This window comes from Haematobia irritans, chromosome 1 (assembly GCF_050003625.1).
Source record: "Haematobia irritans isolate KBUSLIRL chromosome 1, ASM5000362v1, whole genome shotgun sequence".
Classification (NCBI taxonomy): Eukaryota; Metazoa; Arthropoda; class Insecta; order Diptera; family Muscidae; genus Haematobia; species Haematobia irritans.
In genome coordinates this window covers 275,728,673-275,748,720 of record NC_134397.1, presented here as the reverse complement: position 1 = coordinate 275,748,720, position 20,048 = coordinate 275,728,673, and positions in this window count along the sequence as shown.

Genomic DNA, 20,048 nt, shown 5'->3' with positions numbered 1-20,048 from the left:
GCTATGAGATGTGTCTCTAAGAGAATAATAATTTCAAAGTCTTTTAAATAATTAAAAAAGTTTGGATATAGGTATTTATTAGATAATCCATTGATGTTATATGATAATATTTTAAAATTTGTGTAGTTTTGATTCCTTAAATGTTCTGCAATTTGGTTTGGAACATTTTTTAGTTTTTTGAACCAATATTATCAAAAATTTCATTGAATGAGTAATCCTTTAACTCATCGCCGTATAAATCCTTGAGCACAGCTTCACTCTCTTCTCTCCCACATACCAATTTATGATCATTATTCCAAGAAAACCATTTGTTTTTAATTCTCATTTTGTCATCTCTGACTAATATTTTGTACTTCTTTGATACCTTTAAAATCTCCTTTCTTACTAACAGAAGAGCTGTTTTATTTTTTTGTCTTTGTGGGTTCAAGTCTCTATCAATTGATATTGCTGAGCCTGCTAGACCTTTTGTATTATTTAGTACTTCTCTTACATCATTTTCTTCTTCAAATTCAACTATGACAGTCTGTGAGTTGTTTCTCTCGAAAAGGGTTTTTGCCGATTTAATCTGCGGATTAATGTTCAATTTTTCAGAGCATATTTTTTTAATAACTTCTATTGCTGGCTTTCCATTTGTCACATTTTTAAAAATCAATTTTTTATTTTGAATATGACGCTCTAGCCATGCTATAGTTTGGGAGCTTTCTTCCAGTTTATTTTTCATCAGTCCCATTTCATACCTTAATTGCGAATTTTCAGCTTTGAGACTGGTTATTTCAGCGGTTGCCAACGAATTACCGCATTTGACTTCTTCCAAGTCTTGTTTTGTGGGCAAATTTTTTAATTTTTCTTCCAATATATTACCTATTGTTAACATCATAATATCCATCAGTTCGGTTACCTCCATATTACCAACGGGTTTCTTTGCCATGTTGTTTTCTTCGGGTGAAGTTTCTCCTAGTTTTCGCTTTGTTTGTTGGGATGTGAATAGATTCGGGGAATTTTGCATATCTCAGGGGTCTGCGTTGTAAGTATTGTTTTTCTTTCCAACCAACAAGTGTAACCGTAAGAATTAATTTTCTCTATTATAATTTTATTTGCAAAAATAATTTAAGTTGCAAAAATGATGATAAATTAATGTTAAGTTCAAAAATGCAAAAGATATATAAATGTGCATATAAATTGTACAATAAATCGTGGAGTGCGATATTAATACGATCTGCTCAACTTCAGTCTTGTTCAGGGTTGTATTTGGAATGTAATAACGGCTACAAATACGAATTTCACCACATTAGAAATGTCAGACATACCAGCTGTTTTTGTAGTGATACAGTGTGCTGAATGTGGATCTACTTGACCGGTTAACAGAGAAATTAAATTGTTCCAGTTTTCTTCCAGTTTCGCCAAAAAAAAAGCAATCCTTCGTGAAAGTTATTTTGTGAAATAATGACATAAATCTTTCACAACGACGCAGCAATCGACACACAGAATGTTTCCAACCTGTATTTTAGTGATTTCGGTAACTTTCGACTTAGAAAAAGCTGCACAGCAGGTAAATGTTATTGTTTTCGAACAGACGGTCTAAAACGCGTGTGCTTCCCTTTGAATAACAACAACAACCATTACAAATTATTAAAAATTATAAAAAATTATAAAAATTCTTTATTTGACAATAGAATTTTTTAATTTACATCCAAAACATTGAATTTGAATGACATCTAAAGAAGTGTTGGAAATTCAGTGCAACGGCTGTTGAAATGGAGGACTTCCGTCCTATGACAAGCCCATGTTCAATTCATTGCTGCTGCGTCAATTTTGCACCACTTTCGGATCCAAAAAGAAAATTTTCATTTCTTTTTTGGCGGCGATTTTTTGCTGAGAAAGTAAGCTTCGCAGTTTTAAGGAAAATATTGCAGTTAAAAATTGTACAAATGTCTTCAACGCTATACGAGGTTCAAAAGAAAGCATTTGTTGCAAAATTTACATATTTTAGAAAATTCTGAAATATCCTTCATTTTTGTTTTTCTCCTGTTTTACCCAGCAAAAAAATTTGGAAGTTCTTCTCAAGGCACAACTTTAAAAGAACTTTCAAAAATGCCCTCCCAAAGATGTTCTTTATTTTAACTGCACAGGAAGTTCAATTGAGTCATTTTTTAACTCGCTTATTTCATATTTTAAATGGGAAATTTATTAATTTTTTGTGTGTTTCAAATAAAAAAAACAGATTAAGAATTAAAAAAAATGGTACAAATTATTTAAATTTAGCCAAAAAAATGGTAAATGCTTTCTAGAAAAATTGCGAATTTTTTAAAAATATTTGATGACAAACGTACCAGACAAGCGTTATAATGCATTAAAAATCATAAAAAATTTTAAAAATTATTTATTGGTCCAAATATCACTAAATTTCTTAATTTACATCCAAAACACTTAATTCACCTCGCACCTTAAGAAGTGATGCAAATTCAGTGCAACGGCTGTTGAAGTGGAGGACTTCCGTCCCATGTTAAATTCATCGCTTCTGCGTCAACACTTCTGCGGCACAACTTCCGGATCCAAAAAGAACATTTTCACTACTTTTTTGGCGACGCTTTTTTGCTGGTAGTTAATTTAACCGGCGTACACAAATAATTATTAAAGTCAAGGAAACTTTTTTCAAAATATCATTATTTCCATGAACTAAAATAGGGTTAAATTGGTTCTAATGCCTGCAGGATTGATTTTTTATGTGTATGCTGGATAAAATTACAATAATTCAGGGCATCTTCATTCAATTTTTGCGATATATTAACGAATCTTTTCACGAATATGTGTATAGATGTCATTAATGTGTATCACCCCATGAAGATAGTAATTGGTCAATGTTTTCATACTGTCGATGATTTCAGTTTGAATATACTCTCAAGAAAGTGAATCAACCAGCAAGGAAAATGTAGGTTAATTTTGAGAAAATTAACCTAAACTTAATTACAAACGCCCATATGACAAAAATAAGTAACTATTTTCCAACAAATTCAAGAAAATGTTATTAGATATTATTTTAGGGTTTTTTTACTGGTTAAAAAATTGTAGTTTGAAGAAAAAAATTGGAATTTGCAAAAATATCCTTAGTCCGAAGGAAGCGAAGTTCAAGATAGACGCATTTGTGGTAAAAATTCTAAATGTTAAAAATTTTTTCTACAAACATTTCATTTAAAGCGCATCCCGCAATACCTCTTCATTTTTTTCAACTTCGGATGCTGTTCTTTTGGACAAGTATTAGAAAGTTCGCAATTGGGCTCACAGCAAAAATTTATAACTCGCTTTTTAATGGGTAATTTTACATTTTTTATTTCAAATAGGTTAAAATAGAGTGAGAATTAATAAAATAATACAAATAATGTAAATTTTGTCGAAAAAAATGCTAAATCAATTCTAAAAAAATTGCGAATTATTGAAAATATTGGAGAACAAATATTTCAGACAAGCGTTAAAATGTATTAAAAATCATAAAAAAAAATATAAAAATTATTTATTTGGGAAAAATATCACAAAATTTTTTATTCACATCCAAAACACTGAATTCGAATTACACATTAGGAAGTGATGTAAATTCAGTGCAACGACTGTTGAAATGGTGGACATCCGTCTTATGACAAGGCCATGTTAAATTCATCGCTTCGCATTACTTCCGGATCAAAAAAGAACATTTTTCACTACGAAGTTCACGACTGTGGTATCACAATGGACTGAATAGTCTAAGTGAGCTTGATACATCGGGCTGCCACATAACCTAACCTTCACTACGACGCTTCTCTTGCTGGGTAGGTCTTAAGTTCTATTTTACAAACAGGGTAAGTAATTCAGGAGTTCGTACGAATTAAGAATTTAAAATAAATTTACACGCCATTAATATAAATACAAATTTATTAGCCAACTGATTTCAATTCATTTCAATACAGTCCAAAATTTGGACATTGTGAAAAATTTGACTTTCGTCATACGTTTGCTACTTTATCACATTAAAATTAACCTCTCATAAGTGGCCACCTTGTAAACGCGGACACCTTGCAAAAATTCGTGAAAGTAGTGAACTCCACAAAAGAACTATCTTTTGGTTTGATTCAAATAATATTTATATGAAATTCTTTAATTCCTTACAAGTTTATTAATAAAAAATATTTAAATCAATTAAAAAGTTAATTAATTCAAGATATTCCATTATGGTCACAACTAAAATTTGTCCCTTATACGTATCGCTTAAGTGCCCCTTAGCAGTCTACACAGAAAAAAATTTCCTTAGTTAAACTACTGCTAAATTTAACTTATTTTTTTATGGAAAAAATTATTTGCTTGTAGTTCAATTTTATTATTTTTATCGAAATATTCCACAGCTTAATGAAATCTTACTTTTTTTAAGTATGTCTCAAAAATTTTATGAACTAAACGTGAGTATAAAGTTCAATGACCGTACACATAAGTTCAATATGAACTAAAACAAAGGAAAATTTTCGTACGATTCCCAAAAATAGTAAGAATGAACTACTTTATGGTTAAAATGGTTACGATTTGGCACCAATGATTTTCTTCTTTACTTTTAGTTAATTTTTTCTTCTATGAGATGATGTAATTTCGTGAACTGCAGTTAAAAAGCACAACAGGGCATTAAAAATTCCTGGTTTTAACAACGCTTTGTGGAAATTTCAAAATGTGGAGTAAAATTTAGTTCAATTTTCGTGCGTGGTAGTTCATTCTTCCTATAAAACAGTTCACTTTTTTTCGGTGTATAAAGTGAAATATTAAATTAACAAAATATAATCATTGAAATTGTTGTATTAATAAAATCTAATTGTTATATACAATTCAATATTTAAAATGTATAATTAGACGAAAAAGTTATAGATAATATTAAACAATCTTTTTTTTTTTATTCTGGTGAATGTAGTTACAGTAAAAATTTTAGTTGGTTACCGCTGATATTCTCAATATGGTCCTCCCCAACTTCCATTTCACTAATTGCATTCAAACTATCCATAGCAAAAAGTTCCGGTAGTTTATTTGCTGTGGCTTTTAGCAGGAACACCCACTGTGTGGTGCAACCAAAGCTATTGTTATTTTAAAGTAATTTGTACATAAATTGTGCATAACACCTGAGAGTTTTTGCTATGGCATTGAGCAACATTCATCGTCCGTCCTCGAGTCCACATACTGTATCAGATACAGACTCCTTGCATACACACGCACCCATCTTTTGGCACTTCAATGTAAGAGTATACAAAAATCACAAGACAATCTAAAAAGTAAACGCCATACATAAACATATGGTTGGCTAAACACAAACACACATATGAATACTCTGGCCACATTGATACTCACTCATGCAGACGCGAGAACAATGGGATGCCAAAGACTTTCATTGATGGCAAAACGGTGCCTCTTTTATCCTATGTTCGTGAGCAATATTTGTTTGCGTATCTTTAGATGTGTGTGAGTGTGTGCTTGCTTGTGTTTGGCTTTTGATGATATTTTGGTAAGTGTTTGTTGGTGCGTGTGTCGGTGGTTGTGATGGTGGTGGTAGTGAAAGTCAGATAGAACTTTGGTGAAATGCGTAAATAAATGCAAATTGTTAAGCATACTTTTTGGCTGAGCGCAACACAAACTCTCGTACCCTCATACTCCATGTTTACTTCTCACTGTGTGCGTGTGAGTGTATTTAGGAATTGTTCTGGGTAATGTGCGATGGCATGCTTTGCTGTAGTTATGTATGAGTTTGTCTACGTCATTGTTGTTGGCGGTGAAAGCATATAAATTTTCTTTTAATTGTTAATTTTCATGTAATTGTATTGTTATTATGGTTTTTCTTGTTTTGCCTTTCTCACACTCATATTACACATATTACAAAAACAAAAGCTAAGCATGAGAATCCCCTTTTTGTCCTCTTATTGTATTCCTTATACCATTCCTAGATTACAAATTTTTGTGGAGAGAGAGAGAGAGAGCGACAGTGAATTAAATTGGATAAAACTGCTAGAACACTGCTGGAGGGAAGGGAACATACGAAAGGAGACGAAATCCGAATTAAAAATATATACGCAAACTCAACACATAAATTTGATATTTGTTTTTACTACAAAATATTATGCGGCTTGTAGAGAGAGAGAGAGAGTTACACAAAAGAAATATGCTGCAAAAAGTCAAAAACGTGAGCATGAAGCTTAATGAATAATAAAGCTTGCCGAACGGAAACCATGACAACAATTATTTATTATTTCTTTGAAAATCTTCTTCTCATAATTATATCTTAATTTCATAGTACACAAGGATTTGGTTATGGGAAGATTTTATGTCATTTATACACCCTCAAAAAAATTGCCTTAAAAAATATTATAGGCATTTTTCCCCTAAGAAGATTGTGTTCTTACTGACATTATTTGTCGCAAGTCGAGTATAAACATTAATAATTTTCATGGAATCCTATATTTTTTTTTAAGATAAATTTTCAAAAATACATTATTTTTAAACCCCAAACAATCATACATAAATTTACTTACTTGCATTCAAACACAATTTTGATTGCTTTCAAAACACAACACAACTTACCCCCATTTTCATGAAGCTCCGTTAGTGCTATGTTACGTTAGCTAACGAACTTTTAAACCATACTATGGACATATCCGTCATTTTGCCTATATATTCCATATACCAGTTAGGAACTTAACTGCTACAAAATTTTACAGTTAAAGATATTTCTATTCTATGTACAGTTAACATAACTGGGAGGTAAAGTCTAATGGAGCTATATGAAAATGACCGTTAATATTAATTTTGAAGGTGTGTGTGTGTGTAGAATGTTGCTCCTATTTTGATTTTGGAATTCACTCTTCAGTTGTCAAAATGCCGTCCAAGCAAGAAGAGCAGCGTATCAAAATTTTGCTCGCGCATCGCGAAAATACCAGCTACTCGCACGCAAAGCTAGCAAAATCGCTAAAAGTTGCCAAATCAACCGTTACAAATGTAATTAAAGTGTTTGGGGAACGTTTGTCGACAGCCAGGAAGTCTGGATCGGGGGGAAATCGAAAACCGGAAGCCGCTGAGACGACAAAGAGAGTTGCCGGTAGTTTCAAGCGAAACCCTAACCTCTCTCTCCGAGATGCCGCAAATAAGCTGGGTGTATCGTCTACAACCGTGCATCGAGCCAAAAAACGAGCCGGACTATCGACTTACAAGAAGGTAGTGACTCCAAATCGCGATGATAAACAAACAAGTAAGTAAAGTAGAAAGTCGGGCGGGGCCGACTATATCATACCCTAAACCACCATTACAGAATTAGTAATCATAAGCATTTGTAGGGTAACATATAAGTCTGGGAGATAAACCGCAGTTGCATATTTAAGAAAATTAAGGGGTACATATCTATGGGTGCTTTGTGTCAATCTGACTATAGCTCATAGTCAATGTTGCCAGGGAAAATGTTCGGTTTACCCTACAAGGAGAAAAAAAGTTCCCTACTTTCCTATACATTCCCAAACAATTTTCCCTACTATATTTTTCGTTAAATATAAAAAATTTTACAAAACACAAATGGTTCTAAGTACTTTATTATCTTAAAACATGAATATGCAACGTATATAACTTAGAATATAAATTTGTATTACGACCACGGTTGCCACAGTTGGTAGAATTCTACCCAAATTAGTAATCTTTTTTGTTAAATCTTTATAAAAATAAAATTTTGGAAAAAGTTTCTATAAACAAATTTTTGTAAGAAATTTGTCTATAGAAATACAATTTTGACAATAAGTTCTATAGAAATAAAATTTTGAGACAAAATTCCACAGAAATAAAATTTTGAGAATTTTTTTTTATAGAAATAATATTTTGAAAAAAATTCTATAGAAATACAATTTTGACAAAATGTTCTATAGAAATAAAATGTTGACAACATTTTCTACAGAAATAAAGTTTACCACACATTGTTAAAGATCAAGCCTTGCCTTACAAATTGTGTTGAGTGAAAATGTCCTACATTGTGGCCCTACGTCCTACAAGACGCTAAATATTAGAAAAACCCTATATATAGGGAATTTCCCTTACTTCTAGCAACACTGGCTGTGTTGATATTTCACCTACGGAGTTAGAACGCCACTGGCAGCCCGATATATCAGGCTCACTTAGACTATTCAGTCCATTGTGATACCACATTGGTGAACTTGGTATGACGCTAATATTGAGCCCATTATTAAAAAAGAGAAAATCGTTAAATTAGTGTGGGTAACAAATACAAATTTGTAAAAATCGAGCAATATTCTTATGTAAGAGCTACAAGTACGCACGTATAAGTACGATCGGCTAGTACATCAAAATTTGAAATTTGAGTAACATTGGTTAATAAATAAGAGTAATATGGCCAAATTTGGGAAAATCGAGCGATGCATATATATGGAAGCTATATCTAAATCTGAACCAATTTGCATAATATTTTGCTGGTTTGATTAATACCACAAAAGGTTACCTTGTGCAAGATGTGAGTAAGATCAGTTAAGAAATGAGGCCTGAATGGTCAAACATAAGGTTATTAGGGGCGAATTTTTCAAAATCGGGTGATACATATATGGGAGCTATATCTACATCTGAACCGATTTCGATGAAATTTTGCACATATAGTTAGTACTATAGAGGACTGGATCTAGCCAAATTTGAGTAAGATCGGTTAATAAATAAGAGTTCTATGGCCAAATTTGGGAAAATCGGGCTATACATATATATGGGAGCTATATCTAAATCTGAACCGATTTCGATGAAATTTTGCAGACTTGAAGGGCGATGGAAAAGATTAGCTTTTGCCAAATTTGGTCGCGATCCGTTTGAAAAAAAGCGCAAGGTGACCCCATTTGTCGAAATCGGGCGATACATATATATGGGAGATATATCTAAATTTGATCCGATTTCTTCCAAATAGCGTTCGTCCTTGTGCCCAAAAAACTCTCTGTACCAAATTTCATCAAAATCGGTTAATAATTGCGACCGGAATCCTGTGAACAACAAATACATGGACAGACGGACGGACACCAAGCGCTAGATCGACTCAGGAGGTGATTCTGAGTCGATCGGTATATATTTTATGGGCTCTAAAATCAATATTTCTGGTAGGCACATTTTTTGGCCGATCAAACTTATTATACCCTGACCACTATGTGGTTTAGGGTATAAATATGACGGCCAAAGCGCGATCCCGGAGGCAGTACACGACGATGCTGACGAAGTTTGACTGCGTTGTATTGAACGACGAAACCTACGTCAAAGCCGACTACAAGCAGCTTCCGGGACAGGAGTTTTATACGGTAAAAGGAAGGGGAAACGCAGCAGATATTTTCAAGCACATAAAACTGTCAAAGTTCGCAAAGAAATATCTGGTTTGGCCAGCCATCTGTACCTGTGGCTTGAAAAGCAGCATTTTCATAGCTTCCGGGACTGTCAACCAAGAAATTTACGTGAAAGAGTGTTTGAATAAACGTCTGCTGCCTTTCCTGAAGAAACACGGGTTTTCCGTACTGGGTTTTCCGGTAAAAAGGCCATGGAGTGTAAAGTGACTAATCTTCAAAAACTACACTCTTTGAGGAACTCATATTCTATATCATGGAGTCCTGAGCTGATCACGATCACAAATCTATTGATATAAAAATGCGCTATTTATAATTGATCTGTATATATAGTAGTTATGGTCATCACATTCACATCATAGAAAAGAAAACTGCACAATTAAAGTAAACGTGTTGATTCACCAAACTTAGATAATGTAAATCATTTCCCGAGTCAAATTTATCATTTATTTTGATTTTCCAAATCAACATTGGATTACAAACAAAAAGCATTTTAAACGCATATATATTAAATTCAGTTTTGCACATCAACTGATTGTTTTCTTTCACGATGATCCTTGTGCCATTGATCTCGTCGCCATTTTTATAGTTTTGGAAACTTTAACTGTCCTTGAATGTATATCCACATTTTTTCCGCGTGAAATTAAATATTTTTTCTTGATTTTCCGACTCAGAATTGCGTCAGAAAAAAAAAATATTTTAAACCGAAAAAATTAAAATTCCCTTCGTCTGATTGTTTTCTAGTAATATATATTATATTAAAATTTTAAATATTCTTCACTGTCTCAATATATATACGCCAAGAAGGAGCAGTTTCATTTCATTTTCATTAAATATTTGATTTCCCAATATATATATATATATATATATATATATATATATATATATATATATATATATATATATATATATATATATATATATATATATATATATATATATATATATATATATATATATATATATATATATATATATATATATATATATATATATATATATATATCTTAAAATAAGTATTAGAATCAATATGATTATATCACTTGTAGAAGTAGAAAGTTCATTTAACAAATTTAAAAAAGATAATAATAATAAAGAACAGGGATTATTATACTAAATAAATTATTTATTTAATTGCCTTGGGTAGTAGAATAAACATTCTAGCAATAAGTGTAAAATTTGGTTAACATCGGTTAATATTTAGACGTATCCTTCCGGTTTACGCAAATATGGCCAAAAATATATGTTTATATACGCATATATTATTTTTATGAAACACTGATGTGTTCCAAACATTTTATGCTTTTTGCATAAAATGAAAAACATATTTTTCTAACCGTGTACTTGTGAAAATTACAAAATTCAACTACAATTTTGGTCTGGAAATAAGCTTTGAATTTGGAAACCATATTTATTCTTAGTGAACATAAATTAAATTTCCAAATTGAAAAACATATATTTTGAAAAGGGACAATATTAACATTTATATAATGAAAGAATTGTTTATGTCCCATATGCTTTAATTGCAAGTTTGTAAACCAATTGCAATAGTGCTTGTTTTATACTGTGAGGCCTGAGATTGTTAAAACCCAGAACCTCAAAACGTAAGCAAATATAATGTTAAGCTAATTTTAGTATATAAAAATGAATATGCTTTTTTAGTTTGGCATATTCTGATTGGCATATTGAGCAAAACGGGATTACATGGCATTTTCAAAAGAGCGGATATGTATTTCGCATTGACTTTAGTTATTTGTTGCTACCTACCTTTTGTGTTCCCCTGGTAGTTTGTGTTTTAATTAAGATGTTAATTCTCTATTAACTCATTGATTGACTTTAAACAGGTGTCCTCATATGGGGACAGAGAGCGGTAATGGGTTAATTTCGTCTATGATAGATAATTTTAAACTGAAAAAACCTGTACGGTTCTAGAGATTTTGTCTTTACACTCATGATTTTGGTATTGATTCCGAGCCAAAGTAGCGGAGAATTGAAGTAACGATACCCTTATAATAAAACTTAATTCTTTTTAAATGGGACAAAGTTATATTCATAGTGAATATAACAAAAAATTCAGCAACATAACAGGTTGGCTGATAAGTCCCAGGTCTAACAAAGAAAAACTCATTTTTTTGTCAAAATTCGTTTTTATTATTCAACATTGTTCCCTGCAAGAGCGATACAACGATTATAACGACCTTCCAATTTTTTGATACCATTTTGGTAGTACTCCTTCGGGTTTGCCTCAAAATAGGCCTCAGTTTCGACGATCACCTCTTCATTGCAGCCAAATTTTCTCCCTGCGAGCATCCTTTTGAGAACAAGAAAAAGTCGCTGGGCCCGATCTGGAGAATACGGTGGGTGGGTGGGGTGAAGCAATTCGAAGCCCAATTCATGAATTTTTGCCATCGTTCTCGATGACTTGTGGCACGGTGCGTTGTCTTGGTGGAACAACACTTTTCCTCTTCATATGGGGCCGTTTTACCGCGATTTCGACCTTCAAACGCTCCAATAACGCCATATAATAGTCACTGTTGATGGTTTTTCCCTTCTCAAGATAATCGATAAAAATTATTCCATGCGCATCCCAAAAAACAGAGGCCATTACTTTGCCAGCGGACTTTTGAGTCTTTCCACGCTTCGGAGACGGTTCACCGGTCGCTGTCCACTCAGCCGACTGTCGATTGGACTCAGGAGTGTAGTGATGGAGCCATGTTTCATCCAGTGTCACATATCGACGGAAAAATTCGGGTGTGTTACGAGTTAACAGCTGCAAACACCGCTCAGAATCATCAACACGTTGTTGTTTTTGGTCAAATGTGAGCTCGCGCGGCACCCATTTTGCACAGAGTTTCCGCATATCCAAATATTGATGAATGATATGACCAACACGTTCCTTTGATATCTTTAAGGCCTCTGCTATCTCGATCAACTTCATTTTACGGTCATTCAAAATCATTTTGTGGATTTTTTTGATGTCTTCGTCGGTAACCACCTCTTTCGGGAGTCCACTGCGTTCACCATCGTCCGTGCTCTTTTCACCACGCTTGAATTTTGCATACCAATCAATTATTGTTGATTTCCCTGGGGCAGAGTGCGGAAACTCATTATCAAGCCAAGTTTTTGCTTCCACCGTATTTTTTCTCTTCAGAAAACAGTTTTTTATCAAAACACGAAATTCCTTTTTTCCATTTTTTTCACAATAACAAAAGTTGCTTCACAAAAGAAGCTCTATCTCACAAACTAATTGACTTACAGACGTCAAATTTTGACACGAAGGTTGGTACAATATAAAAATAATATGCATTTAGTACTAGCGACGCCATCTATGTGTCAGACCGGGGACTTATCAGCCAACCTGTTATTTTATTAGTTCATCACCATTCTCAATTCAATAGTTGAATCCCACCTACTTTAGTTTATTTGTCTGTCAGTAAATATCTAAAATAACTTACCTTTCTTTACAGCCAGTATTTGTTCATCATATCCTGCTGCATCTCCATAAAAATTTTACTGCATCTCAAAAAGAATTTTGGTTTAAAAGAACTTAGTGTTTTTCCCAAATGTTGGCAATAAATGTCTGAACTCCGATTGGAAACACAAACAACAAAAAAAAAAAAACTAACAGCTAGGAAAACCACATTTCTCACATCTTAAGGTGGGTATTAAGTTCGAGTTTAGCCGCTACAATCGTCTTTTTTTCACAATTACTTTTCTTAATTAATCCACTTTAAGGAATACAAACTTTGTGAAAATTTGCTTTGGGCTATTCCCCATCAAGTTACAATAAAATTTGCAACAAATATGTATAATTTTATGCCTTTTTTTAATGATTTAGTTTTCACTTTAGTGAAAAAATTACGATTTTAGCGGCTAAACTCGAACTTAATACCCACCTTTAGACAAAATACAAAAAATTTAAAAATTTACACGCAGAGAAGGAATATGATCACCTCAAACATGTTTCAAGAGCAAAATGTTATTTTTGTATGTGACCATGTAACATGTTTGTCACTAAAATGTTATTTTCTCGTCAAATATAAAATGCTTGCCGAAATCAGATACATGATTTCAGAGGAAATAACATGTTTGCGAAAACCATGTTACATGGTCACCACCCAAAAATAACATTTTGCTCTTAAAACATGTTTGAGGTCATCATATTCCTTCTCTGGGTGTAAAGACAATTTAATGAATTTTGAGAGATTCTTCAGAACTATCTAAGTCAAGTTGACCTTAGTCTAACAAAATGTTCTTTCATCTAAAGATACCCATTTTTAAGTCGAATTACTTACACTACAATTTTTTTTCAGTGTATCATGTGTTTGAATAACTCGTATATCCCTAAAATTTTAATCGAGTGAAAGAAAATGCGTTTTCTACGTATTCGTATTTTGAGCATAAAAAACCTTTGGGCACACGAAATTTTTTTGTCTCAGTGTATAATGTCTTTGATTCACTCGTATATTCCTAAAATTTTAATCGAGTGAACTGATACCCATCCAGCAAAAACTGAATAAATAGTTGCTGTGAATATCTGCTTCCCAAGATCATTTGTGTCATTACCCAACAATACCGAATATTGGAGAATGATGATTTACTCTTCGGTTACAATAGAGGTGTGTGCGTTTATTCGTGCACGCTCACGCACGATACGTTTGGTATTCAATCACACTCACGCACATTCACGAAATGAAAACTAGTACTCACGCACGAACTACTTTTACTACTTTCACGCACGAACTACTTCACGCTCACGGACGATTCACGACAATTCACTAGACTTACGACATTTTCCAACTGGAAGTGAGCAAACGAAACACAATTCAAAATCAGAATATAGTTCGACAGCTAAATTAATTTCAGCTAACCTACGAGTAAGAATTAAATCTCGATTTTTTCGTAAGCATGCAGAAATTTTATTCACGCACATTCACGAAGCGATTTTATTTCTCACGCACGATATCACGAAAATTTGGTGTTACTCGCACACTTCTAGGTTATAATACATCAGATTTTTATGAATATGACAATGTTGCAAATATATTGTACGCTTACATTGAGTCCAACTATACAATTGAGCTCTTCGAAATGCTGCAGAGAAATACTTTACTCCTAGGACATGCGTTTGCGAAAGTGAACAGTTTTTATTGCTTACCAATTTTAAACAAAGTTACCTCCAAGGTTATTGGGTAATGAGAGTTTTTTCAGGGCATATTAAAAGAATCTTATGATGCCTTAATTACACGGACGAAAAATACTATTTTTCATATATTTGGGTGTAAAAATTATATGTTTGGAACTCAAATTTTTTAACATAATATTTTTATGTGCAAGCATATAATGTTCATAAACTAGCATAACATGTTTGGGACATATATGTTAGAACATATTATGTTTGGGACATAAACTGTTTGTAAATATAATATGCTTAGATGCAAACATATATTAATTTAGAAATAGTCTATAAACATATATGTATTTAGAAAGAGAGACCTATAGAGAGTATGCTGTAGAATAATGGAAGTAATCAATTGGCGCCTTAAAAATATATCTTCACAAAGAAAATTTCATTAAATTTTTTTCTACACACAAAGAAAATTTCATTAAAATTTAGCCAACGAAAATTTTTCATTGATATAACGAAACATTTTCATTAAGACAATGAAAATATTCGTTAATAGTACGAAAATTTTCGTTGACTAACAGAATATTCATTATGTTAACGAAAAATTTCGTTATATTAACGAATTTGTTTCATTGGCTCAATTTTTATGACACATTTCGTTAATATAACAAAACTTTTTCTACCAGTGTACCATTGTATGCCCTAAGGTGAAACATAATATGTTTGAACAATACAAATAATATTTTTTTTGGACCAAACCTGAAAATATATATGCTTGAAGAAAAATGTGTTTGAGGGTTTACATACCACAAAATTTTAGCTTCGGCCTAAATTTTGTCCAATAAATAAAATTAATTTGAATTGTTTTTTTTTTGTTAAATTTTCAGTGTTTTATTGATTTTTCATTCTTTAATTTTTTGTTTGTTTATAATTATAATAATAATAATAAATTAAATTGTTAATAATTTTAAATACTTATCATTCTTTTTTGTTAAGTTTTCTGTTTCATTCATTCTTGGGTATAGGATTTTTGGGGGGTTGGGGGGGAAATTCTTAAATACTTTTGACTACATGTTTCATTTATTTTGTTGTTAGTTCACTTTATTCTGTTATTTATTGACAAAGTGTATGTGTGTGTGTGTTGTTTTCTTTTGTTAATGTTTCTTTTTTTTCAATTATTTTAATTTGTTTGTTTAAATCCATTTTTGTTTTATCATTTAAATAACTAGTTAATCATTAGTATTATTTGTAGTTTTTACTTTTATTATTTCTTAACTTTTCTTCAATTTTTGTTTCATTTTTTGGAATGTTCTTTGTTTTAATTTTTTCTGTTTTTTTTTTATTCTCACTTTCATTTACTATTATTTGCCATTTCTCCTGCGTCTACCTAAATCTCTTCAAATTGCTTATAATATATGTATAACGATTTTGAGTTGAAATTATGTTATCCTTTTTATGTCTTATGCAGTTATTATATATTTACAATTTGTTAATTTGAAAATGTTGAAGGACATCAGAAAAACTAGGACATTTAGTTTTTGTTTCAATCTGAAATTCTATAAGAGTTTTTTTTTTTCAAATTTGTGAGTATCGCTTGTAGTTTAAAATAGGTCTTAATGTGATGCATACAACATTTGCAAGCAAATCGAATCGTGGATTTGTTTTATTTTTTCCGAAACAAGGAAGTGGCCAAAGTCCCAAGAAATTTTTGTTTCAAATTTTTGTTATTCATAACAAAAAAGTTGAGTAGATTAACAGTTTTTGTCTGCTGCAAAAAGGGAAAGCTGTTAATGTAGCTATTTCAACACACATCCTTTAGTTGAATATAAACGGGGGTATAATAAGTTTGTCATTCCGTTTGTAACACATCGACATATCTATTTCCGACTATATAAAGTATATATATTCTTGATCAGGGAGAAATTCCAAGACGATATAACCATGCCTGAAATTGGAAATCTAGAGGTATTTTAGGACCAAAAAGAGGTGTGCCAAAAATTGTGAGTATCGGTCCATTTTTTTTTTTTTTGTATAGTCCCCATATAGACCGATCTCCCGATTTAACTTCTTGGGCTTCTAGAATCCGTAGCTTTTATCCAATTTACTTGAAATTGGAAATCTAGACGTATTGTAGGACCATAAAGAGGTGTGCAAAAATGGTGAGTATCGGTCCATGTTTTGGTATAGTCCCCATATAGACCGATCTCCTGATTTTACTTCTTGCACACAAAAAATTTTTTTTTCTGATTCAATCACGAAATTAATTGATCCAATTAATTTTTTAATTGAAATATCTTCAATCACGAAAATGATAGTATCAATCACAGTTTTAATTGGACATAGAAAAAATTCTTGATTAAAAAATTAATTGATTTCATTAGCAAATTTCAACTAAATTTTTAATTGATTCAATTAAAAATTTAATTGATGTTGATTGCAAAACTCAATTAATTTATTAATTAAAAAAGGTAACTATTTTCAGTTACTTTCTGAATTGATTTAGAGTTCTTATTTAGATTAACAATTGATTGTTTGAAAAACATTTTTAATTAAAAATTAAAAAAAATTCTCATCACGTTTTTTTAACTGAATTAGTCTTCCAAATTTGATTAAAAAGTTAATTGTATCAATTAATTTTTTAATTAAAAATTTTAAAATTTTCTATCATTGACTTAATTAACTTAATGTTTCTATCATGATTAAAAAGTTAATTGTATCAATAAATTGACTTAATTAACTTAATGTTTCTATCATGATTAAAAAGTTAATTGTATCAATTAATTTATTAATTGAAAAAATTTTCAACTTCAATTAACTTTTTAATTGGAAATATTTTGGTGACATTTTTTTCTGTGTGTACTTATAGAATCCGTAGTTTTTATCAAATTTGCCTGAAATTTGAAATCTATTGGTATTTTAGAACAACAAAGAGGTGTGCCAAAAATGATGAGTACCGGTCCATGTTTTGGTATAGCCCCCATATAGACCAATCTCCCGATTTGAGGTCTTGGGCTTATAGAAACCATAGTTTTTATCCAATTTGCCTGAAAATGGAAATGTAGAGGTATTTTAGGACCATAAAAGGTATGCTGAAAATGATGAGTATAGGCCCATGTTTTGATATAGCCCTCATATAGACCGATCTCCAGATTTTACTTCTTGAGCTTATAGAAACCGTAATTTTTATCCAATTTGCGTGAAATTGGAAATCTAGAGGTAGGACCACAAATACGTGTGCCAAAAATGGCATGTGTTAGTATAGCCCCCATATCGACCGATCTTTGGGCTTTTGGGCTTGTAGAAACTTTAGTTGTTGTTCACTTCACCTGAAATTGAAAATCTGGAGGTTTCAGGACTATAAATAGGTGTGCAAAAAATGATTTTATTCTTGGGGATTCTAGAAACCGTAGTTTTTATGCAATTTGCTTGAATTTGTAAATCGAGAAGTATTTTAGGACTATAAAGAGGTGTGCCGAAAACGGTCAGTATCGGTCCATATTTTAGTATAGCTACCATAAGACCGATCTTCCGATTTAACCCTCTAATGCCTCAATTTTTTTGCCAGCTGACTAAAAACTTAATGTTAACGATACAAAATCAAGAAAACGACACAAGAAAAATTTATACGGTAAAATTCAGTATATGCTGCAAAGCCTCTTGAACAGTTTTAACTAAATTTTCTTTTTATTTTACCCAGTTTTTTTTGGCTTAAGGTGGGTACTAAGTTCGAGTTTAGCCGCTAAAATCGCTAAAGTGAAAACTAAATCGGTAAGAAAAAGGCATAAAATTATACATATTTGTTGCAAATTTTTTTATAACTTGATGGGGAAAAGCCCAAAGCAAATTTTCACAAAGTTTTTATTCCTTAAAATGGATTTTTAAAGAAGAGTAATCATGAACAAATGACGATTTTAGCGACTAAACTCGAACTTAATACCCACCTTAAAGGTGTGTTTTACTAAAGGCTTCCTCATATAACGAAGCCCGCCTAAAGGCGGGATTGGGCATTAGAGGGTTAACACCTTGGGTTTCTAGGTGTTAACCCTCGTGTATTGTGTATTTAGTTCTTTTCGGTCCATTTGGTAGGTAAGGCCGATTTCACTTCTTGAGGGTATAGAAGGCGCAGTGATCATGAAAATTGCTTGAAATTGAATGTAAAACTTCCGGATTTTACTACTCGTAATCATTTAAATAATGGGGGTGAAAATCTACAGATTTTATAGTTCAAATCAAGGCGTTTTTTCATCATTTTCTTGCACACTTACAAGAGATGTTAATCATTCCTCTAAAACTCAAACAAAAATGGTCCTTACAAATCCGGAATATGATATAGTCTTCATAGGTAAAATCATTACATTTTTTTTCGGCAAGTGTACTGATTGAACCCTGAAATTTGAAAGGAAACTATAATATTTGATTCATGGTGGTGGGTCTTTAAGATTCGGCCCGGCCGAAATTACTGCTGTATATAAAGGGTGGTTAAATTGTAAGGGCCGATGTTGAATGTGAACCACACCTAAACGCCAAGTTTTTTTTCCGAATTTTATTTGACATTTCTCTATTTCAGACTTACTCAATTTGGACCATGAAGAGATACACAATCCAACAACTTGTTAAATGGTTCCAAGAAATGGCAACAGTGGATGATCAATTTTCGAAGAAAATCATCTTCAGTGATGAGGCACATTTTCACCTCAGTGGATTCGTCAATAAACAGAATTGCCGCATTTGGGCGAATAAGAATCCAAGAGTAATTGTCGAAAAACTAATGCACCCACAAAGAGTGACTGTTTGGTGCGGTTTATGGGCTGGCGGCATCTTCGGGCCGTATTTGTTTCCAAAATGAGGCCGGTCAGGCAGTTACTGTGAATGGTGTTCGCTATCGTGAGATGATAACGAACTTTTTATGACCCGAATTGGAAGATATGGATGTGGACGATATGTGGTTTCAGCAGGACGATGTCACTTGCCACACAGCTAACGAAACAATGGCTCTTTTGCGCAACAAATTCAATGGCCGTGTTATCTCACGTAATGGCGATGTCAATTGGCCACCAAGATTATGTGACTTTTTTCTTTGGGGTTATTTGAAAGAAAAGGTGTACGTCGATAAGCCAGCAACAATTGAAGAGCTAAAGAATGAGATAATTCGGCACATTAACGGCATAGAACCTCCATTATGCCTCAGCGTCATCGAAAATTTGGACCATCGGATGAAGGTGTGCCACCGAGGTCGCGGCGCCCATTTGGCCGATATTTTGTTCCATACATAATTGAGTAATACCAATATATCATAATAAAATAAAATTACAATAATTCCCTAAATAGTTTGTGTTTTATTCAAAACCAACATCGGCCCTTGAAATTTTAACCACCCTTTACTTGTCCCTCTGCTGAAATAGCTAACAGCTAAACTATTGATTGTTTTTTTTTTTTTTTAATACATGAAGCAGCAGCAGTGATTTCTCTTATTAGATGCACCGTAGTAAATTTATAATTTTATTCGGATCCGAGGAAATCTTCGGAGAACTATTAAAATTGCAGCAGTAGGTCTGCTGTTCCAA